The 19352-nt window shown below is 39.4% G+C and overlaps 1 protein-coding gene across 4 annotated transcripts in view; it reads right to left on the bottom strand.

Moving 5' to 3' along the window:
- The window catches only part of LOC134540860 (uncharacterized), a 196453-nt gene that overhangs the window by 124177 nt on the left and 52924 nt on the right, over positions 1–19352 (bottom strand). The window contains exon 1 of one of the 4 annotated variants that reach the window (XM_063383873.1): positions 9953–10058. The exons of the other annotated variants lie outside the window; for them this stretch is intronic. The gene's annotated coding sequence lies outside the window, so the exon portion shown is untranslated. Of the gene's footprint in view, positions 1–9952; positions 10059–19352 lie in introns of those variants that run through there. 4 annotated transcript variants of the gene reach the window in all.

Below are 19352 nucleotides of genomic sequence, written 5' to 3'. Positions count from 1 at the left end.
TGTTGGTAAACTTAAATCATAAAAAAAACTCTAACGCACACATCTATGCGCTTTTGTCAACACGAGAATAAACGAAAGCCACGAACAACAAATACACAATACACAATACGTGAAACACGAATAGGTATATCCAAATTATTCAACTTTAAAAAAAAAGATAATGTGCTACCTATATCTTCCGTCTGCGTGGTAGTAACAAATTAATGATTGTTTAAAAAAAAGGGGGGGGATTTCATTGTTGTAGGCTTATATGCAATGTATTGTTGCAGTACTGTTCGTAGTCAAACCTAAGCTCAGTAACGAATAATTTCGCTCAGTTGCTCATTCAATGTATGAGTCGCGCCGAATAACGACAGCTTTCGAACGAAAGAAAGAGCCAATGAAATGAAAACAATAACAGTCCCAAAACGTGTAGTTTATCTTTAGATACCAGGAATATTAAAGTTGCTTTTATGTAAATGCACAAATTTACAAATATCTGTAATTTTATATATTAATTTGTTTCATTGACAAAAAAAAAATTACATTGCACCTAAAATAAATCTGAGGTATCTTAGTAACCTAAGTAGTTCCGTTTAAATTCGCCACAGGGAGAAAGAAGTATTTTTTTGTTGGCCAGTACATTGAACAAATTTTCGAATGTTTTGTTCGAACCCTAATCTTGTTTGAGGTGCATGTTGAAAGTTGACTTAGTATTCTTGGGTGATTCGTAACCATCGTTGTGCGTAAATGTAAAGTGGGAACTGTTAGCGGAGTGGCTACTGATAGGATCACTCAAGCATGCAGCCTTTCCGGGTCACTAAGTAAACACCCCCCCCCCCCCCCCCCAGATACCTTAACTCCCCCTTCTGACCGTACACACACACAGTGCGCAGAGCTTCAAAACAACGTGATTTTGAAAACTATTCGAGATATCCGAGTGGGGTCTGTTCCGAAAAACATTTAAGAATATACTTTTGAGGGGGAGGTTGGTTCTGTTAACGTGTTTTGTTTTTAAACTGTATTTTGTAGAAGCGTTGAAAATGGGTCAAATACGAATTTTCGGAGTAATATTTAGGCATGAATAGAGACCGGAATAATTCGCGGATTCATTTCACTATATGATAGAATCCAAACAACTGTACCTTTATTTAGCTTCTCTGATAGGCTCACAGTTTATCTGAAAGACTTTTGAGCCAGTGAAAAAACCTTCAACCAAAAAAGTATCGAACCGCAAGCGTCCCAGTTAACAAGTGTCACGAGTCAATAGCCAATGAGCAGGTGGCATTTGCCTTGAGTGTGTAGGGAGTTGTGGATTCTATCCCAGAGGTCATCCAAAGCGCGAATTTTTCCAGACTCTAGGCATGAAACACCCGATAGAGATTCAGGGAAGCACTCGAAGGACTTGGATTTGCATTAACACGTTTATCTTTGTTTCTCCACTATAAATGTTACGGTTCGTAAAATTGCAGATGGTACAAATCTCTGCCTTTACAGTTTTACATGATGTATCGTCAGCAACTGAGTTTCCCAAGACTATTATATTCCTTTAACAGCACAAAACATTTTTCTTACAGCGTAGGAAACAACCTGGCGCTCGGCCATGTCCCTTCTAAAATGTTGTGCAACTCTACAAGCGTGAAGAGGAAGTTATTAACCCATAAAACTGTATTACAGGCTGTCTACAAATAACTACGTAGTTGAACTATCTCAGAACAGTTAAGTAAAATTTTTTTCTATCACAGGGTAGCTTCTTTTTGTATGGATACCTACGCAAAATCTAACATAAATAAATACGATACAAATTGATCGCATATTTAATGTTAAGAAGCTAACACCTTATCAGAGATGATTTACACGTGAAGTGTCTACCTATTAATGTTTGTGTGCTGCTATAAACTGAAAAGAGGCGCCAAAAAAAGCAATTTAACAAAAATAATTCCTTTAAATAATGGTTGCTAGGACTTCCAGCACAGTTACTGTTAAGGTCCTACTTCGAGAACTGAAGAGTGTAAACATCCGGTATATTAATAACTTCCATTATACGTTAAGGAACATTGCCAAACAAAAAAAAAACACGTTAACTGAGTCTGTCAGTAGGTACTCATCATAGATGTGTGACATATAACCTCGGTAATGAGCAGAGATACATGTGTAATCATGTTGCAAATACTTATAACACGAAACTGACACGAAATTTCAACGCAGAATCCTTTGTTTAAAATGTTGCCGAGCATGATAAATATACGCAAATTGTGTTTTCCTGTCATTTCCTGACGCGAATCACGCGTAGTTTCCGCATTCGCCGCTAGAACTCGCTACCGGGGCAGTCACGTCGATTGTTGAATCATTCCATTTGCAGACCAAAATTTTACACTATTTAATGAAACGGCTCCGATAAAAGCGAGTAATATTTGAAAATAAATACTAAACCACGGCTTTGGACCTGAGTTTCCGATAAAGAATTTTATTAAAATACTGGCAATCTTTTGTTACAAATAATCGAACAATCAATACTATAATTTTTTTCCCTTTGTCTTTGTGAAATTTGGTTTGTGCCAGATGGCAGCACCGTGGTTGTTACACGACTTCAGTCACATTATCGAAAATTACTCCCGTCGAATGGCGTATACGCAGAGCTAGGATTGACTTCGTTGCATACTCGGGCAAATATCCTTCGTTCATTGGCTGCTCACTCATGAGACAGCCTGTGATTCGACGCTGCTGGGGACGACGGGTTTCTCATTGGTCCAAAGATTTCAGATGAACTGTTTGCCAATAGCAAAGGTCCAGTCGAGAAACTCTTACCGAACATTTTTTTTGTAAGAAGCCACTCTAATTAGCACACTGTTAAAAACTATCACCTGAAATTTACGAAGATCGCTGGTTAAAAATTATGCAAGGAATCTTCATAAAATTATCGTTATCTTCGTAAATAGTTCTCTTTGAACATGAACCCACAAGTAGACCTAATATAGCAAAAAATTCAAGTCGGATAATACTCACGCAAAAAAAAAGTTTATTTCTTCCACGTGTACGCTTACGTTGTTTTGTTTCTGCCGAAAAACAGCCAGCAGGGTGAGCAAGAACAGTCAGACAAATGTGGGGTATTCAGCAGGTGCTGATCGCCATGTTTGTTAACCTCCACTGTGTGCTTTATTGTACAGTTATTGCTCAAAGACTCATTTGGAAGCCAATTGCACAGAATTAGTTTGTAATAATACAATAATATACTGTAACTTTGTACGCAATACGTCTTTCGAGATAATACTGAGTATTTCTTACGATAATATGCGCATAATTTTAAATAGGCCTACTAATTAACGTTTTTATTCAAGCATATTTTAAAACCACGTTGATTATTCAACAATTAGACTTTATTTATCATGTTTATAATGTGAGGAGTTATTACTGGAAAGCTGTTCAGGGGAACGATTTACAAATAACTTCAACTATTGGTGGAACTGAGACAACACAAAAGCATTAATGCCCAGGTAAGAATCTGAACCCAGTGTTACTGCGAACACTATTGTCGTAGTGATACAGTTGTTTTCATGTAAAGTTACAAATTTACAAATATATGTTATTTTACGTGATTTTTTTTTTGTTCCATTTACAAAATATATTTACAATGTGATTATTTCTGCGTCAGGCACAGACGGGTGGTCCCGCCTATACCTGCAGCAGGGCAGGGTTCAACCTGAGATTATTTTTCCTAGCCTAAGTTAATCTAAGTGTGTGTGTGTACCGGGGGAGGGGGGGGGGGGTGTCCAGGTTATGGGAGGACCTAAGTGTGTCTCAGGCCGAAGCCTAGGTATACAATCTACCATGAGGGGTTTTAACCATGCTGGACAAGATTTCGTGCATTATGTGCTTATTGGTAAAGACCGGAAAAATTCGCGGGTTCAATGACCTCCAGGATAGACTCCAATATCCTCTACACACTCGGGCAAATGCCAACTGTTCATTGGCTGCTGACTTGTGAGTCGTCTCGACTGGGTGACCTGTGATTCGACACTTCTATGAGTGAGGGTCTCTAATTGGCCCTCAGTCCTCCAGATTAACAGTGGACCAATGACAGAAGAAACACTAAGGTAATTATTTGAATTTTAGCATAACACGAAATGACCCCCCGAATTTTTCAGGTCTCTACTTATTGGGGTTTATTGGCCAGCCATGATTGCCTAGTTAACGAAAGTGACCCCAGGTAAAACCTGCACAGACACAGGGGAAAATCCTGGGCCGGGTCATGCGAGGATCAATTAATCATGCATTAAAGCAAGCAATAAAAACAACCTGGGCCGCAAGCATCCCCAGTTCCCGCCCTTTGCTTAGTAGTTCATTTCTACTCCGTCCAACTCTTCTACCTGAACCATCCTGTGCGTCCATGCAGGGTTTTACCTGGGTCCAACTTATTCTAGTTTCAGTCTAGTATAGTCAGTGAGGGGATTTAGTCATGGAAAAAACGCTGTCATGACTGACTGGCCAATCCCCTCCTAGCACATGATGCATGGCTAACCTGAATGAGTAGAGCGTATAGACTTCGGCCTGAGACGCACTAAGAGTCTTCCCTACCCAGACCTCTCCCGCACACTCATAGCTTTTAAGTTAGGTTTGGAAGAAAAAAAAACGTTACGCTAAGCTGGGGGGGGGGGGGGGGCACCCTTGAACTATTCCTTGGTTTCGATAGTGCGTCCCGTTATTCAGAAAGATTCTCGCAGCGGGATTCTCCGTGACATTGTTGTGTCCAGAGTGTATCGCGGCAGTGTGTCGACGCCCGTGAAGTAGTCTCTGGTGGAGGATGTCACTGCCTACCCCCAGGGCCGCAACTAGAGTCTGGCACCCAGGGCATGCGCCCCCCCCCCCCCCCTTTATTTGCACATACCACACATACTCCCACGGAAAATGGTGCTATTTAAGCATTTTCCATACCTACATGTAACAGTTTCTGTGCTACTGTAACTTCCATGCATGAACCCACCATGTCCATAAAGTAGTCCGTATAATCACTAGACTTGTTCATTAAAAATATGTTGAGACGTTATATTGTAAATCAGATTAGACATTCCTGGCATGTGCAAGTTAAAAAACTTTTTACCAGTTACCAGTTGTAGTAGGAATTACAATGCAAGCGATTTCGGCGCCCCCCACAGCTTTGCGCCCGGGGCGTATGCCCCCCCCCCCCCCCCCCCCCAACACAAGGGCCACGCGCGCTCGGGGTCAATGACCGGGCGACTGCCGCCATGTTGTAGCACGCACCCGCCACCGCCGCTGAGCATCAAGCAGCTATACATAGAGACCGGATAAATTCCGTGTCTCAAGTAACACCTAGCAATATTTTTTTAATAAACATTGCCACGAAATTAAAAAAAAACCTGCAAAACGTCTCACAGTAGTACTGAATCCCTGTCTACTTCATTATTAGTAGAGCCACGGAAATTTCGCGGATTCATTTAGTCGCAAGCTAGAATGCAAACCTCCACACAGTCGCACTGTGTTCGTGATTGGACCGCAGTTATCTGGACACGCCCCTATACGACCGTGAGTCAACGATGTCCAGCTAGGAGAGAAGTGAGCGAATCAGGTAGGTAGTGCCAAATAACAAGGATAAAAATGTTCTCGCTAAGAAATCAACCAATGGGAAAGTAACATGGGTCGAGCACAAATATAACTTTGAATTCTATCCTGAGGCCAGAGGAATCCGCGAAATTTCCGGGACTCTATTAGTTATTCCGTCTCACCTTTCCCACCGTCGATCCTGAGAGTTGCATGTTTTCGTTACTCTGATGATGACATCTCTAGAGACCTGCAAAATTCGCGGTTTCGATGGCCTTCAGGATAGACTGCACATACCCCTGTACACTCGGGCAAATAACGCAAGTTCATTGGCAGCCGACTTGTAAGTCGTCTCAGCTGGTTTGTCTGTAATTCGATCCTTCTTTGGTTGAGGGTTTATAACTGGTTGAGATTCGTCCAGATGAACAGTAAGCCAATAGCAAAATTATATACGAGGTATAGGTAGAGACCTGCAAAATTCGCGAATTCATTGACCTCTAGGATAGACTCCACAGTCCTTTAAATACTCGCGGAAATGACACCTGTTCATTGGCTACTGACGCGTGAGACGTCTCAACTAGGCTGTCCGTAATTCGGCACTTTCTTGGTTTAGCGTTTCCCATTGGCTCACAGTTCCCCGGATAAAATGTGGGCCAATCGCAGAAGCGGTACGAAGGTATAGTTGTTTTGATGCTAGCCTATCGCGAAATGAATCCGCGAATTTTGCATGTCTCTAGGTATAGGTATGTGTTTGAATTCTAGCCTATCACCGAATGAATCCGCGAATTTTGCAGGTCTCTAGGTATAGGTATGTGTTTGAATTCTAGCCTATCACCGAATGAATCCGCGAATTTTGCAAGTCTCTAGTCATCTCCTTGACTCAGCTACCCTAACGGCTGGAAAACGTTGCACATCAAAATACATATTGTTAGTTTTTTTGAACACTGTTGAAAATCGCAGTGAATTCCCAAAGTTTCAAAGAAAAAGGGAACTTTAAACAAATAAAAAGTGTAGTTCGTAGACCAGAGATAACTGGATCTCCGTGTAGACTACGCCGTGTTTATTCTCTATGGCTGGTTTTGTCGTAAACAGGGTAAACATAAACGTGGAAAAAAAATTACCTTCCAATAGGTTTTTTTAAAAATTAAAACTTCACGACAAATCTTGTCAATTCATGTTAAAAAAATAATAATTTAGTAGTAGTAGTTAGTTTTCGAAAATATCCGTAGATTAACGTACATAGATCCCCGTATAATTTGAAAAGTGTAATCTGAGAGAGAGAGAGAAAAGAGGGAGTAAAAAACCAGCATTTTTGATCAACTTTCAAGTGTTTCGAAAAGTCCTTAACAGGCAGGCGTTACGCGCGTACAAGGCTGCGATTGTATTTTTTTTTATCATACTACGGGACTGCATGAATTTTCCACTTTTTAAACTGTTAAGAAATTACTGTAAATTTGAGGAATTTAAAAAAGAATAACTAATCCAAAAAACGCTTCTTTGTAGTCTCGAATAACTGTAAGTCGTATAAACTACGCTACGCCGAGTTACATCCGATTTTTGCGTTACGTTGTAAAGACAAGCGCGGGAAAAAAAAATTTTTACTTGGATTCAAAAAGTTTTTCAAAGTTCTGATACTATTATAAGATTATTATTGTTGATTCGTGTTCAAAGTGAGTGAACTGAAAACCTGTAAACTCACGAGGATTCCTGGATAATTCGTAACCAGCGTTCTTCGTAAATTTAAGGTGAAAATTTCTAACAATGTCCAAACTTTCGCGTAGTGAAATAAAGTAACACTTCCCATTAAAATCATTGATGATTTCATGTGTTACAAAGATAAACATGAATTATCTACAGTTTTACAATTTCAAGTTGTTTGGTAGCCTATGGATACCTATACGTAGAGACCGAAAAAATTCGCGGTTTCGATGGCCTTCAGGATAGACTGCACATTCCCCTGTACACTCTGGCAAATAACCCAAGTTCATTGGCTGCCGACTTGTAAGTCGGTTTGTCTGTGATTCGATCCTTCTTTGGTTGAGGGTTTATAACTGGTTGAGATTCGTCCAGATGAACAGTAAGCCAATCGCAAAATCATCTAAGAGGTATATATAAGTATTTGAATTCCAGCCTATCAACGAATGAATCCGCGAATTTTTCCGGTCCCTACCTATAGGGTTGGTGACGCCTTGCGTTTTAACGTGCTTAATGAACGACCGTAAGTTTTCTAGCGTTGTAAACCCTGTCTTGGAAAACATAACACCTTCCAGTCTAGCTACATGATATAGGCGTCTGCAAGATTCGCTAGACTGACAACTCTTTTTTTTCACTGAGCTATATCATTTGATTGAATAAATTAATCGACACGCTCCAAAAGAACAGAAGCCAATAACAAATCAGTTCCAGAAACACAGGACAGTCATGATGGGCAACCAGCAGGGAAGCAGAAATGAATGAATGAACGACCCCGAATTGATTACAAACAGGTAGGCCTATGTAAGGCTACGTGGAGTCGAACCTAGGACCACACTACAGCGAAAGACCCCACAATCTAGTCTACAGGCAGATATTTTATTTTTACCAACAGTCCGCCTTTCAAAGATCTGTAAGACGCCTCGCTATTGGACGGTCGAGCGTCTGGACTTGCCCTAGACCAGGGGTCGGCAACCTTTTGAGTCGGAAGAGCCAAAACTTAAAATTTACAAAATTTTAATGTTTTTAAAGAGCCACAAAAAATTTTCTTGCCAACAATAAATAGTACCTACTTGCATAAATAATTTTTTTGATAAAAAAATAATCTATTTATTTATAAGAAAAATTTATTCATATATAAGCCTATCTGTTGGGTGGGCCCGTAAGTACTCGGGCGTATGGATAGCTTGATGACATTTTGTTTAGTAAAATATAACAAGCGTGGAAAAAAAACCATAATAAAAAAAGTATTTTCTGTATAAATGACCTGGTGATGCAGTATTTCTAGTACGGAACTAAAGAGCCGCAGTTTCACATCCAAAGAGCTGCAGGTTGCCGACCCCTGCCCTAGACCAATGGTGTACGGCCTAAGTCAAAGAGGAAGATGGCATCTCACACAAGCGACAGCCAATAACCCGTTCACCTGTAAATACCGGTTATATTTGCAGATATTTCGTGTGACATAGTAACATTCCAGCCTTTGTGCGGCTTCTGCTATTGGTTCACTGTTAATTTGGAGGACTGTGGGCCAGTCAGAGACCCTCAGTCGAAGAAGTATGGAATCACGAGTCACCCAATAGAGACGCCTCAAGAGTCAGCAGCCAATGAACAGGTGACGTTTGCCCGAGTACATAGAGGATTATGGAGTCCATCCTGAAGGTCATTGAACCCGAGAATTTTTCCCGTCTATTCACCAGGCCTGTGGAGTGAAAACATACCGCGGAGTGATTACAGACCTACATGCTTCGTGTCATTTGGCGACAGCCTAGACTGCAAGTATGCGTACACTGAATGGCCCGTCATAGGACCACAGGTTACTGTTCACGCCCTGAATCAAACACCTAACAAATATTGCCGCATGATGTGAACAGGAGAGAGAGAAATGTGTACCAGCAGAAAATAGAGTTAATAATACAGGCGTCGAGTAAATGATAACTAGACACACGGATATATGAGGATTCTTTTGATCGCAAGGTAAACGGCAAAAGACGTGCGCCCTGATGATTGCATCTCTACGTCTAACTACCTGTCAACTAACAACCAGCAATACTCTGCTAGAATTTACAGCAAATTTAGTCTTTTTTTCAACAATGAATTCAACTAAAAAAACTAAGATTACTGCGTCATTATAGGTAAATGGAACTTCTTAGAAGAAAAAAAATTGCCGTATTTCGACCTCCGAGTTGTATCATTCGTACAAACACACACGTGGACAAAATAAGTGTTCTTACCGTAGAAGTTAACAATTTCTGAATGTTTTATTTATACACCAAGACTATTATTTTACATTGTTGAAAATATTTCACCTTAAATTTACGAAGAATGTTGGTTACAAATCATCCAGCGATCTTCGTAAACTTACGTACACTGTTCACTTACTCGGGACTCCAAAAAGACTATTCTTGGTTTAATAGCAAATAAAATTAAAAACTGGTTAAGTCTACAGCAAGAACACTTATTTTGTCCATGTTGTGAGTTCAAATTTGTTTAGAACGAATGCATACACAACTAGTGAAGTCCAAATACGGCGAAGTTTCTACGAATTACGAATAACTCTTCGATTATTTGAGTTACAATTCTTCGTCCGTGATATCTGACAAGAGTGAATTCACGCTGAAAGTTAAGTGGACTCAAGTGTCCGTGAATTTTTGAAGATCCCTAGATAATTTCCGCAGATCGAAGGGCGGGAATGTTGGAAGGAAGAGGCTGGATGCTGGTTACTTGCCTGTAGCAGAGCCGGGTATCGCTTCTCCCCTCAGCGACGCAGCACCGACACTTCACTAGGGGCTGCGACCGCACCTCACTACCGACGACGGACGAATGACCCGCCTCGCCAGGCTCGGAGCACCTTCTGCCGGGCCACGCCCCACTTCCCCCTCCCCCTCCGGGAGGGCCCGCCGCCATTGGCCGGGCCCGCCGGGCGGCCGCGCTCCCATTGGCCGGCGCGGCGAGGGTGATCGTTGCTCCCCCTGAAGAGTGGTCGGGGGTGGAGGGGGGTTGATAACTCCCTACCATCAACCTCCCCTTCCCCACAACCTTCTCTCTCTCTCTCTCTCTCTCAAGGCATGGCTCGATGGAGGGGAGGAAGGCACAGGAAAAAATGGCGCTGGAAATCACGTTTGAAACCCAGCGACCGTTAGGGTTCACGGCTACTATTTGGCGGGTAAACTCCCAGCCCACGCCACGTCACGCGCGCGACGATGAAACGGTCAAAGCATTAAACATGCTTTTTAATTACATTTTTCTGAAATTTGCCGGAAATTAAATTTTTTTTTCATACCTATATATATATTTTTTAATGTGACTCGGTTAAAGCCTTAAACGTACTTTTTAATACTTTTTTTGAAATATTTCCGGACGTTAAAATTTGGAGGGAAAAGCAATAATTAGTTATTAATATTTTCATTAAGTAATACTAATCCCTCACAAGTCAAGTTAGTTATACCAATCGAAGGTCTTTTACGTTTTATGTTTCGTCTCTCATCTACCAAATAAGCTAATTTATTTAATATTATCCAATATCGGTAGAATAAATGATCATAATCATGTCCTTTTGCAACTCGAAAATAACTTCCAGTAAAAATCTGGGGGGTAAATTTGTAACCCAAGAACAAATGCGAGATATTTATGGGAATAGGCAGTAATGACAATTAAACTACGAGTGAGACATAGGCCTAAGCAAGTTCATGAGACATCCGGCACAACGTAGGGACGTTAATATGTTAAAATTAAAAATTTAGATTTTTTTTTTAAATATATATAAAACGATTCTTAATGCAATCACAGTCTTCGTGTCGGAGCCACAGGCTGAAAACCAAACTACACCAAAGTTACCTAAGTTAATCCGGCCAGTAGACGCAAAGGGATTTCAATAGGCCGAAATATTGAGCTAAAATGGTTATGCTTTCCTAGTTTACCAATCAGATATCACTGCATATACCCTATCTACCTGCGCCTAAATATTATTGGAAACTCATTTAGATTATTCATACTAATAGGTATTATAAATGTGAATGTAAGTTTGTTTGTTACCCTTTCACGCGAAAACCACTAAACCGATCATCATGAAACTTTGTACACATTTTCTTGGAGGTATTAGAAGTAACAAAGGATACATTTTATTGAAGAAAAAAAAACAATATTTTTTTTCCGAAGGGCAAAAAAATTGGTATTTGTATGTATGATCGTCTGACAGCGAGTTTGAGTAATTTGAATGACATTTAACGCCATCTGGTGTTTCAATAAGTAAATTAAATAATTCGCTAATTTAATAATATAATACCGGCGGTCAATTTACTATTCAAATTTTATTTTTCTGTCACCGCCAAGCAATACTTAAACTTTTTAAATTTTTGAGGTTAGGTGTCTATTTTCTTCGGTGATTGTTGTTTGGACATTGATACTGAAGGTCATATTTTAATTTCAAGAGAATTTTTTAATTTAGTGAAAATGATGTGGATCTAATTACTCAAGTTTTCCCGGACTTGCAGCAAAATTTGAATAGTGATCGGTGGTTGTACGCAAGAGCAATATTGGCGCCAAAAAAATTATTTCGTTAATAAAATCTACACTTATATTTTAAAATAGGTGCAAGGGGAAATGGAGTATTCGTCAATAGATACAATCATGGATACAGAACAAAGCACTTCATATCCTTCGGAGTTCTTAAATTCACTTGAACTTTCGGGTGTACCCTCACATAAACTTCAAATGAAACTAAATGTAGGCCTACAAGTTACGCTTATACGAAATCTAGATGCTCCTCGACTATGTAATGGAACGGCTTCGATCACACAATTGGGGCAGAATATTAATTTTTTTTCTACGTTAATACTTTGAACTTTTTAAAATGTTAGGATTAAATTTTTTTTTGTAATAGTGAAACATACTCCAATAGAGCATGTTTTCAGTTTTTTAAGCTAAATCGGATGTTAGAATTTTTAAATACTGATGATTCCAGTCACGCAATAAAAAAAACAATTACCATATTATTTTATTTTATTTGCAATTTTCTTTGATACTTAAGGACATAACGCGAGCAAAGCCGCGGGTAAAAGCTAGTCACAAATAAAAACTTGTGGTACGTATGATCGTAGGGTATACACCTATAATGTTGTTTCACGTGATGTGATGCCAATTTTTTAACTATAGGCAAATTACAAATTGATAGCTACTACTTGTGTCTGTCGACTAATGTCCTGTAGACCAGTTCGGTTTAAATAACTACAATAAAAATTTAATTAATATTATAAAGTAAACACATTTATGTATTTCATTATTTTCAAAGCATGTGTTTTTCTTTTGACTAGCCATGAATAAATAACTTTACCCTTGAGAAAATGGTATAAATAATTATTTTAACGTGAAGCATAATTACTTTTTTTTTTAGTCCTTGCAGATAGGCTACACACCGTACGTTGCTATATCTAAGCGTAATATTTGTGTTAGTGAAGAAGTTTAAGCAAAACTTAGGCTGCAAATAGGCCTATCATATTCTAAAAAAAAAAAAAAAAATCTGCGATGGTGAAAATACATAATTATTTCATCGAACTCGGTAATTCGAGGACAAAGTTAATGAGGTTACTTACAAAAAAAAAAGAGAAGTTACACACACCCGAAGACAAAAATGATTTAATTTCGAAAGCATTTTTGGAAAGTAGGCTAACAGCGCTGGTTATTAGATACAATGACTATGTGAGTGTACAAGAACTTTTTTTTAATTATAGCCTAATCACGTAATTTGCGTCTGTATCTGGAAACTAGGCCACACGACAGGGTAACCTAAAGATGGCGGTGCTCTGATATGAGCTTGGAAGTTCACAAAGCCCGCGGCTACAGACTTTACAAACATAGGCCTATCGCATCACGGCTACGCTGTTATAAAACTCATCACCTTGAATTTACCAAGGACATCTGTTACGAGTTGATCAAGTCCCAAGAATAATCTTGGCACATTAATAAAACACTCCAAACAACTTGTCTAGATAGGCCACACTAAAAAATTTTGAAAGATACAAAATTCTGCCTTGCAGTTTTACAAGTGATATCATTTGCGACTGTATTTCCAAGGACAATCATTGAAGAAAAAAAACACAAAAAATATATTTCTACAGTGTATACAGCTAGTACACTGATATTACAGCCATAATGCATAGTGTGTTTGTTCATTCTCTTCACAACGGAACACAAATTAGTTTCAATGAAAATACAATTTTCTGAACTACAAAGATCCCGTTGTCTGTGTCAGCCAATGCTTCGTTTGAGTGCCTGTAATTTTATGCTGCGATTTACAACAGTTTGCAGTTGTTTTTTTAAATTTACAAGATATAATAATATTACTATTCAAAATCGTTTAAGCGGTTTTCTTTTTCTTTCGAAATAGGCTATCAGTTTAAATATTCCCAATCAGTAGGGCCATGAAAATTTCGCGAAAAGATCCCTAGAGTAGCTGGAAGTTAAAACACTGTAGCATCGTCTGTGTTTCGTGATTGGGTGAGTTACTTTGAGGTGAATGCCGATTGTTACAACAACCAATCACACTAATTCAGTGTGGAAGCAAACTCGTCCTTAGTGGCTCGTGCAAACAAGGCGACGACTTCTCTCGCAGACGGCCGCCAATCACAAGGAAGAAACTGCTGGTGTGGGTATACCTTGTTGCAGTCTAGTAGGCGTTCAGATTTTTTCGCGAAAATTTCCTGCCCCTACCAATCAGGGGTGTTAACGCAAGTCTAGAAAGTTCTACAAGCTCAGACAAATGCCATCGCTTCTTGTCTGAGAGCTGTCTTAAATGGGTTGATGATGGTTCGATACTTCTTTGGTTGGGAGTATTTTAATGGCTCAGTAAGTACTCCATGTATATTGTAGGCCAATCATGGAAAGAGTAGAAAATGTATTGTTACGATTTACCACGGGTTCGTAAAGGATAGCCCAATTAAAGATTTTATTACACACAGTTTTATTTATTGACACTATTTACATTACTAACAAATAATCTAAAAATGCCAAATAATAAATTGCACTTAAAAATTGGTTGCCTGTAAAGTCGGTTTACGGACGATAGTTTAACGTGACGTCATAACAAAACATTGATGAAATGTTTGCATACTTTTATGAATAAAATTTAATCATTTTTATTTCAATAATAAAAGAATAAATACTTGAAATTAGGGCCTATACTAGTAGTAGCCTAATAAGATTTTTAAAATGGAAGAATAATTAACCTTTATCAACGAAATTGTTGTTGTAATAAGCAAAGAAAACCACATTACTTCACTTTACTTTATAAACAGTCGACGAAACAGTTCACTTGTAGATAACTTGTAATTAATTTTAAAAACTGGCGTTTAGCTATAAAGTTTAAATATAATTATGAACAAGTTTTCATATCAATAACCTGTAATCAAATATCTATCATCAATTATATGAATCACCATAATTTTTTAGTCAATTGTAACATAACCTATTATTACTGCACTCGCTCACAGATGCTACTTTTTTTTTAATAATAAAAGAATAAATACTTGAAATTATATCTACTAGTAATCAGATTTTTAAAATGCAAGAATAATAAACCTTTATTGCCGAAATTATTGTTGTAATACGCAATGAAAACCACATTAACTTTTCACTTCACTTTATAAACAGTCGAGTGGAAGAGAGATAGATGCGGCGCAAGCGTACAATGAGCGTAACGGAACAATGTGCGTAACGGGACACTTTTTCGTGCGTGCAGCCGGCGTTCATCGATTTATTAGACGTTGTCACGTCAAAATGTTGCTTCCTCCAGTCACTCGGTTCTCACACACCGCACGCCTCGCTGGGCCGCACCTCTGGCGCAACTATCGCCGCAGCACCCCTCGTGGTCCTCCGTCGCCGCCGACGCACTTGCCTTCGCCGAGGCCCACTCGACGCCTCGCTCGGAACTACGCCGCGCCCGCGACACTATCGCCCGGAACTGAACTCTCTGCCCTGGAACTTACGTCCAGCACCGTGGTTTCGCACTTCCGTTCCACGCGACCTCCCGTCGAATTTACGAAGTCACGCCTACCAAATGCCGTAGGCCTATACGAAGAGCTAACACGTCACACAGCAAAGATATGTCCGCAACAACGCAAACGCTGCTAGACACGGGCCTGAGTGTTTCTATGACGCGCGGTGTAGTAGGTATTTTAGTAGCTACATTTTACAAATTATTATTTTATTTTAAAAATAGTACCCAAAACATTAGTCTTTAAAACACAGCAGGAAAAATATGTTAGTACACCTTTTTTCAACACTTAATCCTATGTAAAATTTACAAATTGAATTCAAACCGTGTTTACCAAAAACAACGTCAAAAACTCCTGTTCAGTTTTAAGCGTTTTATTATTTTTACTTTAGTTTCACACTACATGTTTAGTACAGTTCACAATCTGTGCGTTTGAAGGTTTACAAGAATAATCTGTAGCAGTGTTGGCGCCACTAAGTACTTTTTTTTTTTTGTAATTTACACTAATTGGTTTGTGGCAAAATAAAAATTGGTCGTCACTATAGTAGATACAATTTTTTTTGAGACACACAAACTATTTTATGGTTTCTCTTTCATTTGGCCTCATTCTCAAAATAAGAACATAACACAAGAGACTGATGACATAAATATTTGAATTTGTAGACATTCCCGAAAATGAATTTAGTACCTACAAAAGCCTGTTATTTCACAGGGGAAACTATTTGTATCAGCAAGTTGCTGGGTGACATGACGAAGGGGTTGGGTGTAAAGGGGTAGTGGGTTAGCCAGAGGGGGCGGGGTGAAGGAAGGGGGCTGGAGGTTTTTGGAGTTCGAGAAGAGGTTATGTGCGAACATTTGTATACTTGTGTTCACAAGATGTCTGCACAATGGCTGCTAATTTTCTTCAAGTATTAATATAAAAAAACGTTAATATCAGTTCGGTGTCCGAGAGACACTTTTTCAGTAAACGAATCGTCGAAAGTACGTAAAATTTTTTTTTTGGAACTAACATGATTTCATTGAAGTATAAGTACCTATAGCAGGCTTTAAGAGAAGTCAAAACACTGATAATTAGAGTCTGGAAAAATTCACGCTTTGGATGACCTCTAGGATAGAATCCACAATCCCCTTACACACTCGGGCAAATGCCACCTGCTCATTGGCCATTGACTCGTGACACTTGTCAACTGGGACGCTTGCGGTTCGATACTTTTTTGGTTGAAGGTTTTTCCACTGGCTCAAAGTCCTTCAGGTAAACTGTGAGCCAATCAGAGAAGCAAAATAAAGGTACAGTTGTTTGGATTCTATCATATCGCGAAATGAATCCGAGAATTTTTCCGGCCTCTACTGATAATTAGGGGCAGGAAATTTTCGCGAAAAAATCTGAACGCCTACTAGACTGCAACGAGGTATACCCACACCAGCAGTTTCTTCCTTGTGATTGGCGGCCGTCTGCGAGAGAAGTCGTTGCCTTGTTTGCACGAGCCACTAAGGACGAGTTTGCTTCCGCACTGAATTAGTGTGATTGGTTGTTGTGACAATCGACATGCACCTCAAAGTGACTCACCCCAATCACGAAACACAGACGACGCTACAGTGTTTTAACTTCCAGCTAATCTCGGGATCTTTTCGCGAAATTTTCAAGGCCCTAGTGATAATACAGCGATGGAAAATTGTTAGGGCCTGAAAAATGTCGTTGCTGTCTCCCTTCCACGAAGACGCGGCATTCTCGAGAAGTCAAACGTCGGAAGACGGGCGGTTAAACACGGACTTCCGGCCTGCCACGTCACGCAGTCACGCAGTCACGCAGTCACGCACGTCATGTCGTAACCCTGCCGTCCCGGGAGTAGGCCTACAGTCCGGGCGAACAGGAGAGAGGAGGAGAGAGGAGGAGAGAGGAGGAGAGAGGAGGAGAGAGGAGGAGAGAGAGATTGAAAGAGAGAGGCGGGGAAGAAATGACGCAATGAGCAGAACATGACGAGGCGGAAACGACCAGAGAATAGGACGGCATGCGTGGAAAATGAGGGGGGAAAAAATTACGTAATAAAAAAAAAATGAAACTTTACGCGGAGGAGATTAAATTGGGAAAAGAGAGAGAGAGAGAGAGAGAGAGAGAGAGAGAATGGTAGAGTGTTTTCAGAGTACACGTGAATAAAATGTAACCAAGCATATAATAAGAGGATTAGCAGATAATTGACGTTGATTAAAAAAAAAAGTACAGTTGAGTAGATTGCAAAAAAAAAAAAAAAAATCAGGGCATCTGTGATGAGGCAGCCAGTTCTCGTTCGAATTAGGTATAACTCCTAGGGAACCCACATTAGAACTATTTACGGATCATCATGTATTCTTCCGCCAGTGTCAGCGGTGTCTACTCTGGACTGGCGCGCAGTCTTCTCGTCATGCATCGAGCGGCGACCGTGACATTACAAGGCGGAGAAATGAAGATAAAGGGGTAATGTAAGTCCCTCAAGTGCTTTCAAGAATCTGTACCAGTTGTTAGTAGGTAATTATAGTATGTATGGGGACACCAGTGGGTGGTGGGGGAGCCGGGGAGCCACGGCGGCCATCTTGGTTTACGTCACTTCCGGCGACCATCTTGGATTACGTCATTTCCGGCGGCCATCTTGGATTACGTCATTTCCGGCGGCCATCTTGGATTACATCACTTCCTGCAACCATCTTGGATTTGACCTTGACCTTTGAACCCGGAGGCCATTTTGTTTTTCTAGAACTTTCCTCCATTTTGTTTTCTAGATCATTCCGCCATTTTGAGTTTCGTCCGCCATCTTGAAAATCTTTATTTATTATCCGATTTTAATGAAAAAAATTTAAAATTTAAAAAAATTAAATAATCAAAATTTTAAAATAAAATTAAAAATATTATTTAATAAAATTTTAATTAAAAACCTACGCATCGAACACCCCACTCCTCTAAATTACAAATACATAATCTAGCACCCCCACCCCTCTGTTACAATGACATCGTCATCGAACACCCCACTCATTCCTGTTACAATTTTTCGTTACATCCACCATCTTGGAAAATCATAATTATTAACTTAGAAAATCAGGAAAAAAAATATATCATCGTTGTCTGCTGGAGGCAGCCATCTTATTTAGTGGAGACTACCATCTTGATTTCATCTGGTGGGTGTCGTCATCGGTTGTAGGTTTCTAAAGTATGTTAGTGTATGTAAGGTCGAGTTACAATTCTCTACCAACATTGTTATGAACCTTATAGACCAAAATCCACAGAATCCACAAGATCCACAAAATCCACAGTCACTTTGTTGTTGTAACCGACATTTTTTCTTTAAGTCTTATCACTTATAGGTTTTAACTAAAATATATGTTATCAATACTGTCGTTGTGGATGCGTTAGTTAAAGTAATGATAATTTAAAAAACATTTATTACTCCATCTTAGCTGACCAGAAATTTTTCATAGTCCTATCATACATGTAAACATACTAAATAAATTAATGTTTGTGTATTCGTGTTTAAAACTGCATGGAAGCAGATATTTAGGTGTTTGTGTATAATATCATTTCTTAGTGTTCGTGTTTGCGTTCCTGTGTTTAAAAGCTGCATGGAAGCAGATATTTTAGGTGTTTGTGTCTAATTACATGATCATTTTACGATATCAAATTAAGTATAAGTACCTTGAGGAATATAGGGCATTAATTAAAAAAAATAATAAGCGATATGTAGGTAAAATTATATTTACTGAATCAAAGAAATATATTGTACAAAACAAAACCCTCAAGGAGAGAAAAATATACTTGTCAAACGAAGCTATAAAAAAAACAGAAACTATATACAAAAACGAAAACTGTTTACAACAAAAAGACTGGAACTATACAACAGATAATTCATCTCCAACATAACCGTGGGGAACCGTATGGATGCCATCCTCACATATTTGGCGCTTATCATCCTCCCATGTTATGGCCAGCTTATTTGTGCTCTCGCTATAGAGCACCTGCTGCCTCGAGCGTATGGCCCTAACTGCTACTCGTCGTGTGTGGTGATCGTGCAGGGCATCCAGGTAGTCACTGAATGTTATGCGGTTTTTGACCACACACCGCTGGATACCCTTGGCCTTCTTCTCAACTTTGTCACCACACTTGTATGCATAC

The sequence above is a fragment of the Bacillus rossius genome, chromosome 17 (genome assembly GCF_032445375.1).
Source record: "Bacillus rossius redtenbacheri isolate Brsri chromosome 17, Brsri_v3, whole genome shotgun sequence".
NCBI classification, from domain to species: domain Eukaryota; kingdom Metazoa; phylum Arthropoda; class Insecta; order Phasmatodea; family Bacillidae; genus Bacillus; species Bacillus rossius.
Note: the sequence above shows the minus strand (reverse complement) of the source record. Positions and strands in the feature narration are given on the sequence as shown.